At 36.7% G+C, this 22,616-nt stretch overlaps 1 protein-coding gene across 1 annotated transcript in view; it reads right to left on the minus strand.

The window, feature by feature from the left end:
- The window catches only part of LOC134218346 (uncharacterized), a 45,488-nt gene that overhangs the window by 21,875 nt on the left and 997 nt on the right, over positions 1-22,616 (minus strand). The window lies entirely within an intron of this gene.

The raw sequence follows: 22,616 nt of genomic DNA on the forward strand, positions 1-22,616 counted from the left end.
ATTTGGCTGCGGCTACTGCCAAAAATTTTGCTTCAAAAAGAAAAAAAAGAAAAAAAAAGATAAAAAAATATAACAAAATGGACTGATGATGAAATACAAGATGAGGATGTCAACAAAATAATATTTATCGGGTTTGTTTTTCAATAAAAAAAATAAATGTTTTTCAATTTCTAGGAAAGAAGCTGCGCTTTCGATTTTATGGTGAAAGCTAGGTAAAAAAAAACTGTATACCTCGCGCCGGCAACATAATGTAGTTCAGCGCTTTGAATTGGAAATAACTAAAGCATCAACATCGTAAATATCCACCTAATCTGTTGATGTTTCACCCAATTCCAATCATTTAGCAAGAAAAGTATTCTACGCGATGAAAATATCATTTATTTATGGATTTCAGCGATAAATTTCACCGACCTGAAAATACTTCTCCTTTTCAAACATGGCCATCATGCATTCCGAGCAGAAAAATGTTGCTCTTATTTTACACCGTTATAAACTCTTTGCAATGCAAATATTCCTATTGGGTTTATTCACTTGACCACATTACGACTAAAAATTGTGGGTTTGATCGAGCTTTGAAAATATGGCTTATTAAGCTCTTCAGCACAACCGTAGAGTTGCTCATAAGATCAATCGGAATTTGACGTTTGAAGCTTTTCCAGCAGATTTATGAGTGGTTTATTGATAGTAATAAGAGCGCCAATAAAACTGAGAAACTAGCCATGGCGGTTGCTGTCATAAAACCACTATAAGAATTAAATAAATCCAACAAGGATGGAAATTGTTACTTGGGATGCCTAGTAACATTTTGGTTTTATACAACAGTGCAGCCAAACCACTAACCGACCCATCAGAACTGGTCTAACGGCGATTCCGGCCAAACCAAACCCAATGTAAAGTAGGTTTTTTGTTCATTTGACTATGTCTGATAACTATTGAGACCATCAATTCACTCACTACAGAATAGGGTTTGAACTGAACCCAGCTAGATCCAGTAGTGGACCCTAAATACCGACATACCTACACCAAAGTGAGATTTTTCTTGATCCTAATAGGTCCGAAAGCGATTCGATCATCGAGTGACCCACTTTGTATTTGGATTTTCTCAACTCAGCTAAATCCAGTTGTGCGTGAATTATCGACAAAAATGTTTTATTTTTGACTTGGATAGGTAGGATTTTTCTAGAAATTGAGGCAAATTTTAAGGATTTTCTTGATATTTCATGGATATTTTGCAACTTTCATTGATTAGTGCTTGAAAAATATTCAAATCTTGCAGGGGCTTAAAAAAATCACAAAGGAAGCCCTAGATGATGTAAATTATAGATGGCCGTGAAGAAATTTCTGGCATGGTTTTATCTTCTCTCTTTTCTTCTATATATAAAAAAATGAGTTTACATTTCCTTTGAGACAATATAACTCGCGTACGGATGGACCGATTTACAAAATTTGTTCACTAATCGATTCGTCTCGAGGTCAACTGTGTTTGTATTTACGAAAAGTTGGTTAAAATACAATATTGAGGCAAGTTGGGAGAAGATGTAGAGTGCAGCATAGCAATGAACGCAGCAACTGACAGCTGACATGCAAAATAATTGAACCCCGCGGAAGCTCGGCTACGTTCAACTAGTTTATTATAAAACGAAACTCGTCATATAATGCATCTTATTTAATTTTTTGTACACATACATACACAAACAACAAATGCTTTACTCCAAGTTGCTTGATATGATATTTTAGATCACTTGAACTCCTATCAGACATTCATTTTTGTCGAAAGCTAGTACCGTCAGGTCGCCATTCACCGTGGGTGCACCATTCACCGTGGGGTTCAAAGTAATTTTCATTATGTTTACAAAATATTGAAAAATACTTTATTTCCTCATCAGCACCATTAAAGAAGTTCGAAAGAATCCTCTCCGAGTAATTACTGTGAAATATAACTGTTCCAACAGCTGTTTTGACGTTAGAGTTTGTTAACATCCTGCGGCTGTCTGGTTCCACCTTTGTTTTCAGCCATCAAGTATAATCTAAGCTCGCTCAATATCAGTGGAAAAAGTGAATGTTTTATTGTTCTTTAACTCTTAATGTCCATGCAATTGAAGTGTCAGATTTGTATTTTGATTTTAAATTAAGCCGAAAATGTTGGTAACACTACATTCTCCACCAAATAAAAATGCACGGCGAATTGATCCCCCAGAAAATAACTGTGTCCATTCACCGGCCATCGAAATCGTGAGTACTATGAATGATACCGCCATAATTTTGTACAGGTTGAGCAGAAGCAATGGTTTTCCGGGGATGACTTGTTGGTCATAAGAGTTATGTAACGCTAATGAACATTGATTTCTGCATCTGCAATAGGTATAATTGTTTTGATTGATTATGTCCTTTCTGTGTTACACTAAAACACATAAACTTCACATGTTTATGCTTAACTAAATGAAAAACACGAATAACATTTTAAAATCAATATTTTAATAGATTTAAAGGAAAAATTCTTATGCACGGTGAATGGTGCCCTAACACGGCGAAAGGATACCCATATATATCACTGAAAAATTATCTACATCCATCTATCTTGCCAAAAAGCGATAGTTTCTGATTTCCATTCGAATGAAAACAATTATTTAAGGTTCGTGAAGGTGTTTAAGAGTATAATTTTCAATTGAAATTATTTGGAGAGCTCTAAGATTTGCTAAATTGCCTAAAATGCACGGTGAATGGCGACTTGACGGTACATTCATTCTTATTTTTTCTATGTTTTCACAACAAAAAGTATTTGAGATTCGACGTCTTGTTTTTTAAATCTTTTCATGTGAATTTGGATATTTAAATCAGTTTTTTTATATCTTTATTGGGGAGACTTTCTTCACTCAGGCTGGACGACTTGTAAAAAAGCAGCTATTACCTTTAATCACAAATAAATATTTGCGTAGCTGACATTACCTTTTAATTCAGATATTGCAAAAATGGGCATGAAAATGAATTTAAAATTTTCATCTGTGTAGGTAATTATTCGTAAAAAAATGTTTTTCAAAACTATTTTGCCCATGACCGAAGTTTTACTAGCTTTTGCTTCATACTACATAGCTTGCAAAGATAAAATCAATCATGTTCAATATCTATGTAAATAAGACAACTATCAGAATCAACACGGTATCCCTAAAATGGTACCAAAACTGCTGACACTGTCAATATCCCGTGATTGGACCTTGTCATTCGATTGCAAATTTATGCTTCTGTCATTTCCTTTCTCTTAGCATGAGACCGTTCGATCGATTTTACCAAGAATCATCGCCCTCGTCAGTTTTCGTCCGCAGCACTGCCTTTTCCAGCGCTCCGGAATAGTTATCATCCGTCAATCCTGCGTTCGTATTTACACGCATAAACTGTGGAGCGTTTTTCGCAGCAACCGTACATCCGTTCATCTTCATACTTTCGAATCATGCGATATTTCCTTTGAAGCGGGGCTAGACGAAAAGCCTTCAGAGAAACCACCACCGAAGAAGCTTACACCAAGCAAACAAGGGGCGAAATACTTCTCAGCTGCCAGCCCAAAACCACTGATTAACTTTTAAATATTTTAATGAACTCGAAGCCAATAGAACAAAAAAGTGGAGCGAGCAAATTTGTTTTCCTACCCCGGCCAATTTTGTTCTTTTCTCATGTTCGTATGGCGGTGTACTGAACAATTCGATCCAATAGTCTAATTTAATGTTTACAAGTATTTTTCTCCCATTTTTTCGCCCCACACTGAGTTCGCAAAAATCGATAAAAATGCTTTCAATTTAATCAACACGGGCTGATTTAGTTGAACAGTTTCTAATTTCATCCCAATGCCATACATTGAACATAACAACTTTACTGTGCTGTTCCCTCTGCAGTCTAAAAAGCCTCAAACAGGCTATGATGTGCAGTTATATACACCTACGCGTGCGAAATCATTATTCCGGGTATAGATATAAGCGGACTTGAATATTACGTTACCAACCGCTCGTAGCCGTCACTCGTTCGACGGGTGTTGTCCATAATCCCAACTTACGGCGGCGATTGCAAGAAGAAGCCAAAAAGTACGGTAGCCCAGCCAAAGGAAATTCTTATTACGCATGATCTGTGCCTCAGTCAATATTGAGATGTGGTAGAAAAGTGAAATGGATTTCGGGACTCTGGAGGAAAAATATTTTTTCAGTAGGTATTGTTACCAAGCTGGAATCACGAACACTCCCATATTTATGAGACATTTTATTAAATTTAATATTTATTTTAAAAAATGTCAATGGAGGGAATGATTCATGAATTCTAATTGAAAAAATGATTCTGAATTCTAAACAAGAAAATATAGCACTAAAATGTAGGTGTCTATAGTCCGTTGTCATCGAATCACAGCAATATTACTTACCCATATCAGATATGAATGTGTCATTCAACTTGATTTTTACGAGAAGTATTTTGGAGCATGATATATTAGCTATACACATATCATAGTGAAATAACTAGAAAAACAATTGAACACATAAATCAAATAGGTTAATGTCAAATAATGCGTGGTACATTTTCATCAAAACCAGTAAAAATATCATTTGAAAAACCGAAAGATACAATGCTTGAGATCGCTCATTTACAAAAAAAAATGTACTTGTTATAGAGGTTTACGGTGTTGAACTTATTTTTAAGACTGGTTATAACGTACAGCTAGAAGAAATTTGAATTATGATATAAAGAAAGTTTTAAGAGGTGAGCCAGCCCTGGACTGTTCGTTTGTTCGAGTTTCACATCTCTCTGACCAGATAAAAGAGTCCTTACATAAATTACACTAAACAAATCTAATGGCGTATAATAATCAGTTTCATATTAAGTCTAACGTTGATAAATTCTGAAATTTCTAATGACACTATTTTTTTTTCTATCATGATTCATCGTGAAACACCACTATTCATGCAGTACGATTGATTTCCAGTTAACCATGCAATTGCTTGTTCCGGAAACTGGATTAATCATATCCAGCAATCAAATCTGGGAGGAAGGGAAGATGGAGGTATTCGACGAAAAATAAAAACATGGGAAAGGTTGAAAACGACATGAATGAAAATGATGATAATTCTATGCATACCGTGCGTAAAGTGGCTACTAGTGGGCTACATAGTCACATACCCACATTTTCAGATGAGTGCCCCCTTCATCGGTGTGTGCGTTGGGAAAGCGCAATTGTTGCTCTCGGCTCAGTTGGGCGGTGGTATTGATCTAGGCCTCACCATGGATCGAATTTTCAAAGAGCACCCGCAGCCTTTGTCAGCCAACATACATATCATCGACAACCGACTGCCTCAGTAGAATCATCGTGGACAACGCTGCCGAAGCGGTGGCAAATCGGTGTCAGTGGAGTAGCTAACCGACTTTTTGTCATTTCACGATTCGGGTTACAATTAAATTGATGAGATTAGTGCAGAAAGCATATGATGAAACTTGTTCCCTTAGTGGACGGAAGAGGGACGGAGTCTTGTGCGAGCGGAGGAACTAAACGCTCACTGGTCATTGCACGGTGCGGTACATAGATCCACGTCGATTCGTGTAGTGCGGAGTTCAATTTCCGGGTTATTATTTGGATATATCTACTCTCTCACTTTGATAGGTTTATATTGATTTTTGTTTCTGATTTAGTTATGGGTAAGAAGTTCCGACGAAATAAAATATAAGATATGTATTCTATGTTAGAGGCCATTTCAGCTTTTAAGAGCAGTCATACTTCTTCTTCTTCTTATTGGCATTACAGCCTTGGGCTGAAAGTCTCGCTAATAAAGACAAAAAAAAGCTTAGACAAGGGATTGAATCCAAAAGAGAATGAAAAGTCTCTCTCTTATCATCTTTTTCATCACATACGATATGTAGCATTCCGTGAGAGACTTTTTCGCAAGCTGTCATGATAAAGAACTGATTCTGGTTATGTCATGTTAAATTTATTTCAAAAAGCTCCAAACGCGGTGAATACTGGTTCTAATGATGCATTTCAACTTGTTCTACACAGTTGTGCGGTCCCCAACACAAAATGAGCGAGAACAAAGTGAGAATCATTTTCTCGATGGGGGCTGCCTATCCGATTCTATTTTATTCGCACTTGTATACAAGTTTGATATATTTGTTTTCATGTCTTGTTATGATTCGGAACAGTTTTTGCCTTTCTTTTACCATTGTTCGTTATCTATTGAGAGCAATTTGTGCAAATCTCTTATGATTTTTGAAAACGTCGTTTGTCGAAATGAGAGACTCTCCTCCATTACGCTCTCTTTTACTAATATCTGAGCTAGTTTTACATTTCTCGGGTACTTATTCAAAAGGACGTATGTGATTTTGTAAACAAAGATTCAGACGTCGATTTGTCCGATCTGATTGCCCTCCCACGCAAACCTTTACCATAGACAGATAGGGAGAGGCTTCGGCTACCTGTTGGTGGTGTTCGTTTGCGTAGGAGTGCCATCAGATCGGACAAATCGACGTTTGAATCTTTGTTTACAAAATCACATACGTCCTTTTGAATAAGTACCCGAGATTTATTGCAATATTTCCACCTCAACACGCTTTTTTCTTTATCGGCAAACTGTTTCTTGGTGCTACGTGAGAGTCTTGTGCCTTATGATCCCGAATATCACTAGTTACCCGGGACCAGCACAATAACAATCAAGCGAATTGAAGAAACCATTTTTTCCCGTCTAAGACGAATTAAGTACTGTCCATTTAATTCCACTAGTTAATTTTCGTTATCTTTGCAGATACGTATTTCGACCACAACTGTGTGGTCGTCTTCAGTGTCTTGTACTTGACTCGACTAGTCGTCGAGTTATTAAATGGACAGTACTTAATTCGTCTTAGACGGTTTAATACATTCCACTAAACGAGCTTAATATATTTTTCTCATTTTTTCCCTCTAAGGTGCACCCAGCCAGAAGATAGCAGATTTGAATATAGTTCTGCATAAAACCATTGCAACAACTGTATGAAATTTTGGCATAAAAATACAGACGAATTGAATACCATCATTGTATTAAAATCTTATAATTTTGTAACAATTCAATACAGAATCTGAAAAAAATAGAACAATTTTTGTATTAAAACCATGCAGAACCTGTATATATGCAACTGTACTCAGGGTTCGTACTTTGAGATGAAAACAAGCGATTTTCGGGCCGAAGGAGAATCTTTTTTTCTAAGTCTGTGGCGAGAAACATCTTTCAGCAGCTACTTTTTGTATTCTCTAGAACAAGCCTGAAAGATAAACGAAATTCGTGAATATTGGATGAAATTCTTTTTCTTCATTCATACGCCTCACTATTTTTTCGCAAAATTTTCAGTTTGTTATAACAAATTTATAACCGCAACGGAATTCGAACCCAGAACACCATCAAAAATAACACTGGATTGCGCTCACACTAGCCACACCACCACATCGACTGCTTACTGGGGATAAACTAGGGATCCTACATTCAGAGATATGCGGAAGCGGCCATCTTGAGCCAATCGAGAATTGAGAACTGTCAAAATCTGAGCCAAATGAACATCGTTATTGTTACAGATCGAAAGGTATTGCGATTTTGGTGAAATAGATTTTATGAAAAGTTTTATCGAATAAACAATTTGTTTTGCTTTCGTAAGTAAAAGTAGTCTAGTTGATGCTTTATATCGTGTTCATTCGTATTGCTCTTTAATTTTAGCGAAAATGCACTGCTAGAGAATAGACAAAATAATCAAAAAGTGTCTTCGAATGTAAAGTCATGTGCAAGCCTGAACATTTTTCACTGTGGCAAGTGCTGGCAGCGTTTGTTTACGAAAGTAACAGCGTTGCTAAATCGTCTGAAAAAGTATTCGCACATCTCTTAATATAGGATCCCTAGGATAAACTATTCTAAAAGCTTCTCTTGTTTGCGAAGGGAAGGCACGGAAAGGATGAAAGAAGTGAAAAAACGAGCAAATCAACTTTTCGCGGCTCTGACAGTGAGGGAGAAATAAAGATCTCTTTTTTTCCCGCAATTTCTGTGATTTCTCGGCGAAAATTTGCGTTACTGAGCATCCTCCGCTCGTGAGAATGAGGGAGCATTACGGTCCCTGGCTGTATTGAAATGATGCAGATTTGTGAGATTGTAATACAATGATTTTATTAAAATCATCTAAATTTATACTTGCCAACATTTTATACAGAGTTATAATGCGTATGATCACATATAAGTTCCATATGAAAAAAAACATCAAATGGAGAAAATGACGAACTAACATCAAACCTACTTGTCCCATCTTGAAAATGAGCGCATATGATTCCCATTATCAAGGAAAATTGGACTCATATGTTTTCATGTTTTTGCTAGGACAAACTGGCTTGATATTTTCTAGACAATTCCTGTTAAATAGTTGCATTCGATAATACCATGATCAATGTGCAGCGTGGATTCCCAGCGCCCTTGGCGAAATCTTTTTTGGGTGCCCCTCTCTTACTAAGGAAAAAATATTAAAATTGCTGAAATTTCTTAATTCATGATTCCTTTCAGCTCATACCGTCCGTAGCGGCTGTTTCTTGCACCTAATTTGAAAAAATCTGACGTACTTTAAAGTACATTACGGAGAAGGGAGATTTTAAAATCGTCACAAATCATACACAAATTTCTGATGGATGGATTCGCAATCGGAAGCAATCGCTAATTTATGAGAGTCCTGAGAAATGACCAAAGTAGTCATTTTAGCAAGGTAAATTACCACTGCCCATTAAACAGTTTAGCAATTTTCCTCATTCCTTTTCCGCATTCCCTTATTTAGTTTCTGGTTTACTGGGATCGGAAATGGCGCCGGGTCAAATGCTGCCATAAATATTGTTTTTCGAACCAAATGGAGTTTTCTAAATATATCAATAGAGCAAAAAGGCCTTTCGAAATTTGTTCAACTGGTCGGTGACAGTAATAATTTCCGAAAATGGATATAATCCGATCCACAATTTTCAAATAATTATTTGAGTATGAGATTTATGGACTTTAGCTTGGCACCTTGTAACCGGTTCCGGAAGTCTCAGAAACTAAATAGCTGCTTAAATTAAGACCAAATAATTTAACATGTTAATTTGAGATAAAAGAAATATTTTTTGTTTTATCTTGACAACTCAATAAAACATCCTAAATACCTGAGAAGGAGAGAATAACTCAATCATACGTAATTCTGTTATTGATACCTTACTCTGTTATGGACTTGCCTAGCATAAGAGGTAAAATACCCAAGGTGTAATGACAAAAATTATGAGCATGAGCATGAGCATGAGCATTATGACCGCACAATTCGTAGTTGCTACTCCGTGATTGACTGAACTTGCGAAATTGTACAGAGAACACAATGAATGGGGCTTGGGATTAGCTACCCATTCTCAATGTACACGTTTCGGGAGCTCAAATATTTAAAGTCAATAACGGCGCCGGCCACGTCCTTACGGTCATATAGGAATGGAACGATTGTTAGTCCGACTCTCGTTGCTACTAGAGACCGAGTATACCTCTGCATCTCCACGATTGTCTTGGGATAGGATATCGTTTTAGTTACAAAGGATAATTTATCTGGATTCACTTTGGTAAGCGATACGATCTATGGGATGGGAAATAACACTATGAAAACTGAGGAGATTCGCGTTTTGGACGATCGCACGGAAGCGCAGCCATCTGTACTTACTTGCTCGATGGCTACTGCAAACTATTGAAGAACCCGTTTTTTCGACCGCGCGCGACATGCGCATAAGCCACCGAACACAAGATATATATTTTATTTTTTCCCCAACGTCTAAAAGACGCACTGCACTTACTTGTTCAATGGCTACTCTTATTACCGGCCGCGCAATGCAGAACATAATATTTTGGCCGATCGTTCTGCTGTCCGAAACAAGAGAAATCTCGCACTGAACTGATTTTTATTACCGGCCGCGCAATGCAGAACACAATAATTCGGCCGATCGCGCGATCGTTCTGCTGTCCGAAACAAGAGAAATCACGCACTGAACTGATTTTTATTACCGGCCGCGCAATGCAGAACACGATAATTCGGTCGATCGCACGATCGTTCTGCTATCCGAAACAAGAGAAATCTCGCACTCCCCAAGGTGTAATGACAAAAATTATTATCCAAAAATCCTCAGGCATAACATACTCTGTTTACAATACCAATCGTATAACAAATTATTATTCGTTTGTTATGAAAATACCTAAGCACGATATGCCTGAAGTATTCTCCTTAGCCGTGCGGTAAGACGCGCGGCTACAAAGCAAGACCATGCTGAGGGAGGCTGGGTTCGATTCCCGGTGCCGGTCTAGGCAATTTTCGGATTGGAAATAAAAGTATCATCGTGTTAGCCTCATGATATACGAATGCAAAAATTGTAAACTGGCTTAGAAACCTTAACCTTAGTGCTTAATGAACACTAAGCTGCGAGGCGGCTCTGTCCCAGTGTGGGGATGTAATGCCAATAAGAAGAAGAAGAAGAAGAAGCAAGGCAGGTTCATACCACCTTCAGTTATCAAGGTCGTCTCTCCTGCTCGTACATACAGGGTACGTGCCAAATTTTTCCGATAATTGAAATATTTAACTGATTTTCACCTTCTTCTTCTTATTGGCATTACATCCCCACACTGGGACAGAGCCGCCTCGCAGCTTAGTGTTCATTAAGCACTTCCACAGTTATTAACTGCGAGGTTTCTAAGCCAGGTTACCATTTTTGCATTCGTATATCATGAGGCTAACACGATGATACATTTATGCCCAGGGAAGTCGAGACAATTTCCAATCCGAAATTTGCATAGACCGGCACCGGGAATCGAACCCAGCCACCCTCAGCATGGTCTTGCTTTGTAGCCGCGCTTCTTACCGCACGGCTAAGGAGGGCCCCCCCCACCAGTTAATCAAATATCCAGTTTTGCCAGGTATTTGTCTTTATTTGAGAGGCTTTCAGCCCTTGGCTGGCTCTAACTCCTCTAATGCTCTAATGCAGTTTTTAGAAATTTTCTATTTGAAATTTACGGCAAAAACTCGTTACGCACTTTTTACGTGTGGTTGGTCGAGTTGCTCCGTAGAGGGCTGGCGCCCTTGGCGGGGGTAAGCCCGGCCAGCTACATGCTACGGCACTGACTATGATGAATTGACCGTTACAGATTCTATCATTTAATCCGAAAACCACGAAAATTTATACTTGACTGATATGCAATCAAAGGCAGTAAAATTTGTTAAGAAAATTATTTTGAGCTTTTTAGTGGAATGTCTTCACTTGTCATAAGACGAGTTTGTACAATCCCACTTAATTCCACCACTTGATTGTACCAGATACGTATTTCGACGTTGACAGATACGTATTTCGACCTCAACAGTAAGGCCGTCTTCAGTGTCTCGTACTTGAAAATGCACCAAAATAATCAAATTGGCTTTTACCAACTACTCGCCAGTAAACTTTTTCGAATTTAGACAATATCTGTTACTTTCAGGTGAAGCATTATAAGTATATGTAGGTTTGTAATGAAGATTCTGCAATATTTCCCCACGAAAACTTAATTACAACAAAAATAGTGATTTTCAATACATGCCAGTTATTGAGATGCATGCAGCAGATTTGCAATATGATGTTAACTAATTCATTAAACTAATTAACAAAACGATTTGATACGAAAATTGTATTAGAAGCAACGATTTACCCTTCGGTGGGATTCGAATCCACGACCCCCAGTACACTAGACATGTACTCTGCAGACTTAGCTACTAAGGACCTCCGTCGGCCATCGCTGGTCATAGGATACTGATGCATCCAAATGTCAAATGGTTGCCCAATAAGTTCTAATGTTGTTTAAATTAAATGTTATTAAAATTAATTTCAAAGATATCGAGTGCTCTATTTTCTTTACCTAAATGATGCAAATTAAGCTGAGCTGCTGCCAAAATTGTAAAGTAAGAATTTCCTGTCGGATGTCAAAAAAAGCAACAATTACTCTTGACAGCATCGGAAATTATTCTGCATTTACGAGAAACGGAGAATCAATCATTGCTTTGAACCAATCTGCCGCCGAACAATTGATAAAAGCCCCAATTCATCCGATCTGAATATCGTTCAGTGGCCGCCAAAGAGGAAATAGGCACTCGTGAAAGTACGACCGCAACCTGAATTCGTCCATTAATCAAAACTCGTGGTATTGTATCTGCTCCCTGTGGTTAGAGCCCAGCTCATTAATGCTAAATTATGACGAACATTTGTCACTAATTTATTTAAACGTGTGAGAAATTGACGTGAAATTCAAAATTAATGACTTTTCCTCGCGTTGGCTTTTGATGGTCTACACGCACTACGACGATGCCGCGCCGTCAATTCATCTCAATTAACCAATCGATTTTCGATGCCTACCGAAATTCTGCCACTCTAAACAAACAATTGAAATCAACACGGTTCTGTGCCCGAGCGTTTTCTTGTTCAGTAGGGTATGGGTACCGACGGTGGAAAGTGTAACAGTTGAGAAATAATGAAAAAGGTGATTTCTGATTTTCGAATCCAAGTGTCATATACAACCGAGTGACATTGATGCATACTTAGTTCTTCACCAGAGATTAAGCTATTTCGTGTGCTACAAAATTATCCTAGACTTCTCGAAAAGTTAATTCCAGGCATAACACTAATAATATTTAATATAGAAAATCAGTTTGAATTTTCAACCCACTCGAGATGTATACATAAACCATGCTTTTTTAATTGACATATAGGATCATAATATAGTAGTTTTGGTAGTATGTAGAAGTTTTTTTTATAGTTTCATGGTTTCATTGCATAATCGAATGAGTAGATGTTATGTGAAAAGTGTATGTTGGGAAACTATTCCATTTTCTAACATTCTCTACTTCCAAATTTCACCTTAACAAGGAGTTGAATTTCGTAACAGTTGAATTTCCTAACAAACTTATGTATCAAAAGTCGCTGTGTTGAACTTAATCCTAGAATTAAAAAAACACATTAATAAAGCACAAAAAAAAAAAATGTATCAAAAGTCAAAAATTTAAATCTCAATATATTCGGTACTTTTTTCTAACATGCAAAAGATTATTTAAATAAATGACGCGACGTTGAAATCTAATTATACCGGATTTGAGTTCTAGTTCCACCAAGGGGACTTTTACCCTAGGCAGTGCTTGGACGTTGCGGCTGTGATTATTATAAATTATCTTTCTTCTTCGAGATTTTCACTCGGAAACAACAATTCTTCAGCCCATATGTGTGAGAACGGTAAGGAAGCGCCATTGAGGAGAAAAAAGGGCTCGCCGGCCATACAAAAGCGGCATGGGACACATACTCAGCTGTTTTCACCGCGCGCCCTTCTTTACCCGTCGTGACACTATTTTCTTCCCTTCCGAGAGGTTTTCGAGAATGGAAAATATCTTAATGTCTTTATAGCTCGCTAGTGGGCTTGCTGGGACTGGATGGCAGCGCATGAATCGATAGAGTAGGAGATAGTTGCTTCCCGGGGAACTGAGGCTATGTGCGCTATACGGCACGGGCTTTTCGTCGCTTGGAGGCTTTCGGCTGCTGTTGGGGTAAAGTTTTTAGTGATGCGGTAGCGGTTGGCGGTAGTGTAGAACATATCGGCTTTTCGGAGCTACTTTAATTTAACCGCCTTTGCCACCGCGCACGGGTTTCATGCCGAAGCATGCCGGTTTTAGTCGTATGCCGAAAGTCACGAAGATAATTTGTCATTTTGACACACGGAAAACGCCGGTAATTCCTTAGAAGTGGGCATAGTGTTGAGGCTCATAGATTCTTGTGGATAGTATCGAACTGATTAGGTAATTGGCGTAACAATTATGTACAAGTTTGAACAGTGCCTTACTGAGCCCTTTTCTAGATCGATATTTTGAATGCTGCATATAAAGATAACAGTGTAAAGATCAACCGCTGTAGTTCAATGTTGCGTACCAAGTAGGGCCATTTGAACCATTTGAATAAACTACTTCGGTGTTACTTTACCTCTTTATTTCACTAACAAGAATTGACTTGAACTCGAGAGATTCATCACTGATACTTATACTGATGTTAGGAACATTATCATACTTACCCATTATCATGTATATGTATAAAAATGCAAATCTGGGAATAATTGTAAAAACGCAAACGTCTAAAGAATTTAAAAATTTACCTGTGGAATTGAAAATAATATACTTTCTTACGACGATAGGACATATTTTCGGCGAGATCTTAGTGATATTAGCAGATTCAAAATTGACACAATAGAACTTTCAGCAGTAATATGATATACCTACAAAGTTCCCAGTAGAAGAAGCATTTCGTTACTGAAACTTAACAAAAAAAGTTTAAATTCGTATTTTTTAAACGTATTTTTCGCCATTATCGACTTATATTTAAAATATTCAATTAAACTGAGCGTATTTTATAGAGCTGCAGGAAAATGAGTGTGATCAATAAATATTGTTATTAGGTCCACCGGAAATCGGTGTGGTCTCAAATATTATTCTAATGATAAGGGAACTGTCCCGTTTTCCATCTCACTGAACATATATTCATCTCATCGCGAAACAACGAAATACGGCACCTATTATGTCGCTTCTTTTTGCTAACATGCGCGCTCACTGCTAAAAAATACCACAAAAATAAGAAACAAATCAAATAACTTTTTATTGCTTTGTTTTTCGTGGGATGAATATCGGAGTTATGAGATGAAATCCAGGAGCAGTAACCCTAGTAGGTGGTAAAAGAACGGTTTAGTTTCTAGCGTTAATTAAGCAGTACTTTGTTATCCTGCTTCTAGTAATAATTTGTTTCTCAGCTGAGCAGTATTTTATTTTTGACAGTCCCCTGCATGTTCCGTATAAGGTACAATGAAGTTACAAATTACTTTTTTGTTTATGTAGTGTACTTGTAGCAGAATCACCAAACAGAATTGATGGTGTGATGGTTATAGTAGAAGGTTGCAAATCTCAAGGTCCATGGTTCAATTCCCGGTTGGTTTTTGTGTTTTTATTTTCATTGTAGCCGCAAGATGTTGCAAATAGGCTACACCTCTTGCGCTTTTTGTGTCACAAAGGAGTTCCAAATACGACGCGTTGTGCATAAGTCAGACCTTTAGTGAGTCACACCACAGTTGTTGTTACTCACTGAGAAACAAGAGGTGTTGCTTGGGTATATACATGTTTGCACATTTGGCACACCATGATGAAAATTTCGATTTTCAGTAGGTAACTGTTATTTGATGAAACTGTAAATGTATATTACGTATGTATTAGCAAACGGCATGATATTTTTTTTAAATTCATATCTGTTAGAAAAAAAAACAAAGATCTGCATCGCGATAGAAATGATGGTAATTTGATGATTATCAGAGCCTTGCGTTAACTTTAACAAGGAGACTTTAACAACCGTTGTTGGTCGTCAACTGCGAGTAACAGTCATTCGAAAAATTAAGGATGATCCCAACATTTCAGATAATACTATGCGGCCAATCCGTCTACAATAAATGTTCCTGAGCAAGTAAGCAAATCAACCGAAGCCTTAAAGACCCAAGCAACACAGGTAGTTCCATATCAGTGTTAGCAGTACAGTTACGACTTTTTCGCGAATCTCAGTTTGATTGCTAGACTCTTATATACGACTAATTTACAACGAAAAAAGCGCAAGAGGTGGAGTTAATATATAACATCTTTCAAGTTTCAAATGAATATTTTTGAAATTTCATTTATAACTGAATTATAACACACATGAAAACCGAGCTGTCATCTCATTCCGGTTAAATGTTTTTCTCAATTTGTTTTGAAAATATATTATGAAAAGCAGACATGATGTAAATAATGAATATTAATTTCAAAGTCATTTTTTTTATTCGTGCCACAAATATAAGTAACTACTCCACATGCGGTTCAAAATTTATGGTGGAACATACATATTTAGCTCTTTTTCTTTTGTGCGCCATGAAAAAACATAATATAATGGATCACATAGTGGAAAAATTAATGCAAATGCATCGTATGGTTCGAGCGCGAACGAAAGGCATGTCTGATTTCTATAATTCAGAACTCCATTTTTATCGTACACTGATGGTTGAACTTTTTGCTACCTCAGAAAAAAAACTTATCGGGAGAATATCCAATGCTATATAAATACATTAAGTTATTTCGATAATACGGTATTGGATATTATTATTCATATGTGCCTATTATGATCATTCTATGACCAAATAGATTCGAAAGGATTACATATAACGAACTACAAATATTATTTTTGTACCAGGCTTCGCTAAAATTGACCAATGCTGTAGATCTTTTTTCAATTCTGTTGAAACCACGAAAAAGTATGAAAGGATCAAAATCCGTCCAGCTATTTTTTGACTAAATATTTAAATTAAAGCTGATCGATTGACCAGACGTTCACTGTAAATAGGTCAACACGCACCTTGAGCAGCGATCTCTTTGATTTATAATTTTATGATGTTCCATTATACACTGCGATATGCAGTTTAAAGACAATCACTTTTAGCACAATTAAACACGTGGAAAAAATTGTACCTAAAACTTTGTGTTTGCTGAGTAGTGATATGTTTTATATTTGTGTTGTTTTAGTTTAGAAGGCTACTTTCCATTCCAATGGCCTAAAAGCTTACTACAAGGTATATGAACAGGATAAGGTAAACTATTTGTTAGTTAATTACTTCAAACCCTTTTTAATTTAATGATATCTTACGAGGTAGACGGATTTCATGGCTGTATGGATTTCGATCTCCACGGCAACTGGTCCATGTTGAATCGTTCGAAAGAAATTGGGTTTGTACCCGAGCAGAAGAAAATAGCTCAATAATATCAAATCTTGATAAGATAGCAAAATGAGATCTGGACATGATTGATATAAGAGATAAAAGATCAAGCGACAATATCAATATTTTGCACTAAAATATCATGAGGAAATCATGTTATGTTATTTGTAAGAAGTGATTCTGCTATTCGCTTGTTCTTATCCATAGCATATTTTGATATTTAAATGATATTTTGGAGCAAATTTTTGATATTGATGCGTGTTCTTTTATCTCTTACTAGCTTTATGTACCCGGCCTTGCTCGGAATTGCCAGTTTGGATCGCAGATTTTTTTTACAATCGGAAAATGAATAAACCAATTGGTCAACAGGATAATTGCGTTTTCTTATCGATACTTCATCATTTGATCAGAAGAAGGCAGATTTCATTTGAAAACATTGACTGGTTTTGAAGAAGGAGCAAACCCATAATCGCCATATTCCGGGCAAACGTTTATTTCTAAAGAAGGAAAAACATCCACCGATGCCTTATTCCGGGCAAACGTCTATTTTAAAGAAGGGATCACATTCACCATCCAGAAGGAAACACATTAATCATTGCTTGTCACTGGGCAAACCATAATTTCGATAAATGGTTAAATTGATCGATAACTAAACAATACAATAATGGGTTTAGAAGTTAGGCTGGAGCATACACACAAACATACAAACATTGAGTTTTATATATCTCGGTACTTATTCAAAGTGACGTATGTGATTTTGTAAACAAAGATGCATACGTCGATTTGTCAAATATGATGGCACTCCTACGCAAACCAACACAACGAACATGTAGCCGAAACCTCCCCTACCTGTATGTGGCGATGGTTTGCGTGGAGTGCTATCAGATTGCAGAAATCAACGTTTAAATTTTTGTTTACAAAATCACATACGTCACATACGTTGAATAAGTATCCGAGATATATAGATAGCTAATAGCTATATGTATTCGGCTTTGCTAGGGACTGAAAAGTAAATTATTCAATTAAAATGTCCAATGCTGTAGCACAAAACCCACAGAGGTAGATCTACCGCTCATAGAATTGTTCCTTTGTATCAATCTATTTTTATATATTTGTTTGGCCCTTCTACCTTTTCAATAAACATCTTCCAAAAAATAGAGAATAAGTGTACCAAATCTGGTTGTAATTTATCCTGGGAGTTACACTGAATTGCTCATTTTTTTAAAGACAACCCTTCCCCATAACTTCCCTTTTTCCCCAATGACCCTCCCACCTCCTTTGTTATCTTCTCCTTGGGATAGAAAATGTGTACACCAATTTTGGTTGAAATCGGTCCTGGGAGTTAGGTGTTACACTGAATTGCTCTTTTTCTAAATACAACCCTTCCCTTACCCTCCCTTTTCCCAATGATCATACCACCCTTTGTTATTTTCTCCTTAGGATAGAGAATGTGTACCAAATTTGGATGAAATCGGTCCAGGGTTCAAAAGATACACTGAATTGCTTGTTTTCTGAACAATACCCCTCCCCCAGCCCCTCCCTCTTTCCCAAATTACACTTCCATATGATCGACTACTCTTAGTGAATATGTGTACAAAATTTGGTTGATATGGGTACTGGGGTTGGGAGTTACTCTGCATTGCTCGGTTTATAAAGACAACCCCTCCCCCCATCCCCTCCCTTGTTTACGATGACCGCCCCACCCGCTTTGTTATCTTTTGTTTAGGGTAGAGAATGGTTGTATCAAATTTGGTTGAAATCGGTGCAGGGGTTCAGAATTTACTCTGAATTACCTGTTTTCTGAACCATACCCTCCCTCCAGACCCTCCCCCTTTCAAAGATTACACTCTCATATGGTTGTCTCCTTATATTGAATATGTGTACAAAATTTGATTGAAATCGGTCCTAGGAGATGCAAGTTACACATAATTGTTCGTTTTCTAAACAAAACCCCTCCCCCTTTTCTAAATGACCCTCCCACCCCCTTTGTCAACTTCCCCTGAGGATAGAGAACGTGTGTACCAAATTTGGTTGAATTCGGCCAAGTGGTTCAGAAGTAGTTAGCGAACATACATACATAGATTGATTTTTATATATATAGAAGAAAAGAAGAAGAAGATATCAATCAAGTCCATATCATGTTTTGTTATGCTGTTCATGGATTCTGCCCGGGTAGAGATGGAGATGTAGTACGAAAACGTTTCTTTATTCAAATCCAATTTATCTTTTAGAACACATCGTACACGTCGCATACACAACATATTTAATCAATTGCAAATTACTTTTGTTTAAAACATTACATTTTCAGTAAATCTTTTTGAACAGGTTTCGGTCACCGCTTATTTAATCTTTTCAACTTAAGCTGTTTATTCTCGGCGAAATAAAAACTCACTTTTATTTTTTCTTATGCTTCAACCAACTTTTGTTTTTCCGATCATCTACAGAAATATTCCACCTTGCGTTCGTTCTCATGAGTGGCTGTGGCAATATTTTATCGCCCGCGCACTTGAAGTAGTCGTTATAAACTCACTTTTATCGAAAGCGCAGGTGCGAAAGCAACAAAGCTTTTCGCAGAAATATTTCAATAGAACAGTGGAGTGCACAAAAATTGAAACACATGCACCGTAGTTGAACGCCATCAGCAAAACTCTTATACAGCAACATGTCGGACATGACACACATAAGTACGACGGATTTCGATCCATAATGTACGCAATTAACTTTGTACTAGCTATGTACTAGGTATCGAACATAGATTCAAGTTATACTGGAGGTTATTACTTCCGCTTTTTCCAATATCTACAAAAAATATAGGCATTTATTTTGTGTAAATATACATTACTAATGTTGTTATAATTTTGATATGAAATAAAACTGGCCGAAGATACATTTTTATCGAATTATCTAATTATAACACACATTGTTTTAAATAACAACTATTGATAAAATTAAGTTATAATTTTTTTTATGCATTGCTGATCGGGATATCAGTCCAATCTTTGCTGGATTTGCTATTCTAATGGGACAAAAATATGCTATTGTGGGCAATAAAGATGAATGGTCAGTCACTTGCCAGATGAAGAATTGGTGGAATTAGCTAGCCAAAACCATCACTGAAGAAGGTGTTCGCCGGCCAATGAGCGACATCAACAGAAAAGTGCTTTGAAAATGATTCTGAAGTGGCCTCCCCTGTATAGTAGTGAGACTTTTGCGTCAAATGTACAATAAAATAATTTCGAATTTAAGACAAAAATCGTTGTAATCTTCTATTGTAACGATTAGCTCCTTGTTCCCTTAACTTTTATTAGGTTAAATTTAGTTTAAAATGAAAACATTTTAATTCCAACATGGTTCATTTCAACCAAAGGAAATTTCTTAACTGTCAAAGACAATTGAAATGTCAGAAAAATATATAAAGCTCTTTTAGTGGAATGTATTTCAACCGTCTAAGACGAATTAAGTACTCTCCATTTAATTCCACCAAGTAATTTTCGATATCTTTGCAGATACGTATTTCGACCACAACTGTGTGGTCGTCTTCAGAGTACTTAATTCGTCTTAGACGGATGAATTGAAATGTATTGATTATTAATTAGCATTAGCATTAGCATTAGCATTTAGCAGTTCGCACAAATTCGTAGGTGGTACAAGCCATGTATGAGAGTAGTATCATTTTCATCCGTTTCCACAGATATTGATTTGGGACTAATCACTAACTCTTAGATGGAAGCAATGCACTCTTCAATAGTCGAGATCTGCCCTGGCCACGTCCTTGCGAATGCTGAGGAAGGGGAAGGATGGTTTGTTGGACACCTACTTAAGAAAGATGCAGAGAACTCTACGACCTCTCATAGGTGCCACGGGAGGCTTTGGGATTTGTGTGGAAGGTTATAAAAGTAGGAATCGTTTTGGTATAACGTGAAACACAGAAAGAACTAAGACAGAAATACAAAGTAGGAAAGGGACGCGCCTGGAATTGAACCCAACACCTCCTGCTATAGCCACTAGACCACCGAGCTCGTCCATGTATTAATTATTAATACCCAAAAATATCATAGCAAATAAAATAAGAAACATACATCTGAGATTTTTGGACACAATGCACAATATAAGCTGAGATTTCCATCGATGTATTAATATTGAGGACACACTCTTCCTCTTTCCAACGATATGCTGATCTCTAAGATCGGTTGAGAAATGTTGGAGTTATGACAGTTTTGGTGAATCAAGAATTGACAATAGTCGAGGGGTCTATTAAAAAGATTTCGTGTATAACTAACGAGGAGTTCATCTTTCTGAAGAATTTAACTCGGATCCTCAATATACTCGCCAAAAGCTTTCAAATGAACATAAATTTAGGATTTTTTAAGAATAACGTGCAAATAGTGGCCCGGTCTCAGCGAGAATTACTCATATGGAATAAAATTTCCACAATCTGATCAATAATGTTATCAGTTTCTCATGTAGTACAGAAAACATGAAGCTACATAAGTGCGTTACACCATAAGTTCTAAACTTTATGTGGAATTGCGACAAAAAAAAAATTTCAATTCAATTTACTTGCATCATCAATACATGATGTATTTTGGACATCTGAATATATTTTGGACTTTTGGCTATATTTTGCGTGTTTCCCTACTTAGCTTTCTTCAAATAAATAGTAATCATGGGTCTGTTTAGTCTCACATTTCTAGCCATCTTTATGTAACAAATTGAAGAAAATATAGCCAAAAAGTCCGAAATATATTCAGATGTGAAAAATACCATCGCTACCCTATTCTCTAAAATATTTTCCTAATAAATTAAGAAAAACAAATCGGAGCAATTTGACAGTTCATTCACAGATTCAAAAACGTTTTATAAGAAACTTAAGTTCAGATTTTTTCTCATTTTTTTTTCTTGAATTATGAGATCAACGCGGATATGTTGCTCTTTTTTATGATGTTTTCGCAAAAATAGACGATTTCCAAGTGGTTTCTGTCTAGGATTTGTTTAAAAAAATGCTTTATTTGTCTTATTCATTTTCATTGTCGCGACTCGACATGGTTATATAAGAAAATCTAGTTATACATGGGAGTCACTGAAATAAAGATGTGAAGAATTTCGCACCTAGGAATAATGGATGCCTATTTTAAACTGAGTAATTATTAAAAATAATTATTTGGTTTTAGTGACTGTTTTAGATCATCTGTTATAATGTGCATCATGCCATACAAATGTTGTGTACAATGTACGATATACCTTGAAACCTGTGAGTGGTATTAAATCGTTTTGTCTTTTCAGCCGAGTAATCGACTGTGTTTTCTACTTCGGTAATGAGAACTAAGGGTTTGGACATCTCCAAAATAGATTCCGCTACAGCATCGTCTGGTAGCGCAAACCAGTCAACTTGTTACAAGTTATGACCGTCTTATTGTTCTTTACACACATTTGGATGTGTGCCAAGAATGCTTGTGCGAAGCAAATTATTGCAACCCTATGTTGCCAACCTATATAATGGTTTATCGTCATTGTTAAATATTATGATGAATATTTAATATGAAGAGTAATATATAGCTGTTTTTTCATAATCAATTTATAATCATTTTAAAGAATAATTTCAACGTAATATCATAAGGCAATCATGTAAAAAATTGCTGCATACATCATATGGAAATACTATATACGAGACAATTTCTCAAGCTTTAAAATGTACTTTGTGGTAATAGCAACCGTCTACAGAAATCATTTAGAATGTTCGGCATAATGCCCGAATGCAAACAACTTTGTAGGTATACCAACCAAACTGAGTCGCACAAACTATTTTGGTCTGCCTGCAAA

This window comes from Armigeres subalbatus, chromosome 2, assembly GCF_024139115.2.
Source record: "Armigeres subalbatus isolate Guangzhou_Male chromosome 2, GZ_Asu_2, whole genome shotgun sequence".
NCBI lineage: Eukaryota > Metazoa > Arthropoda > Insecta > Diptera > Culicidae > Armigeres > Armigeres subalbatus.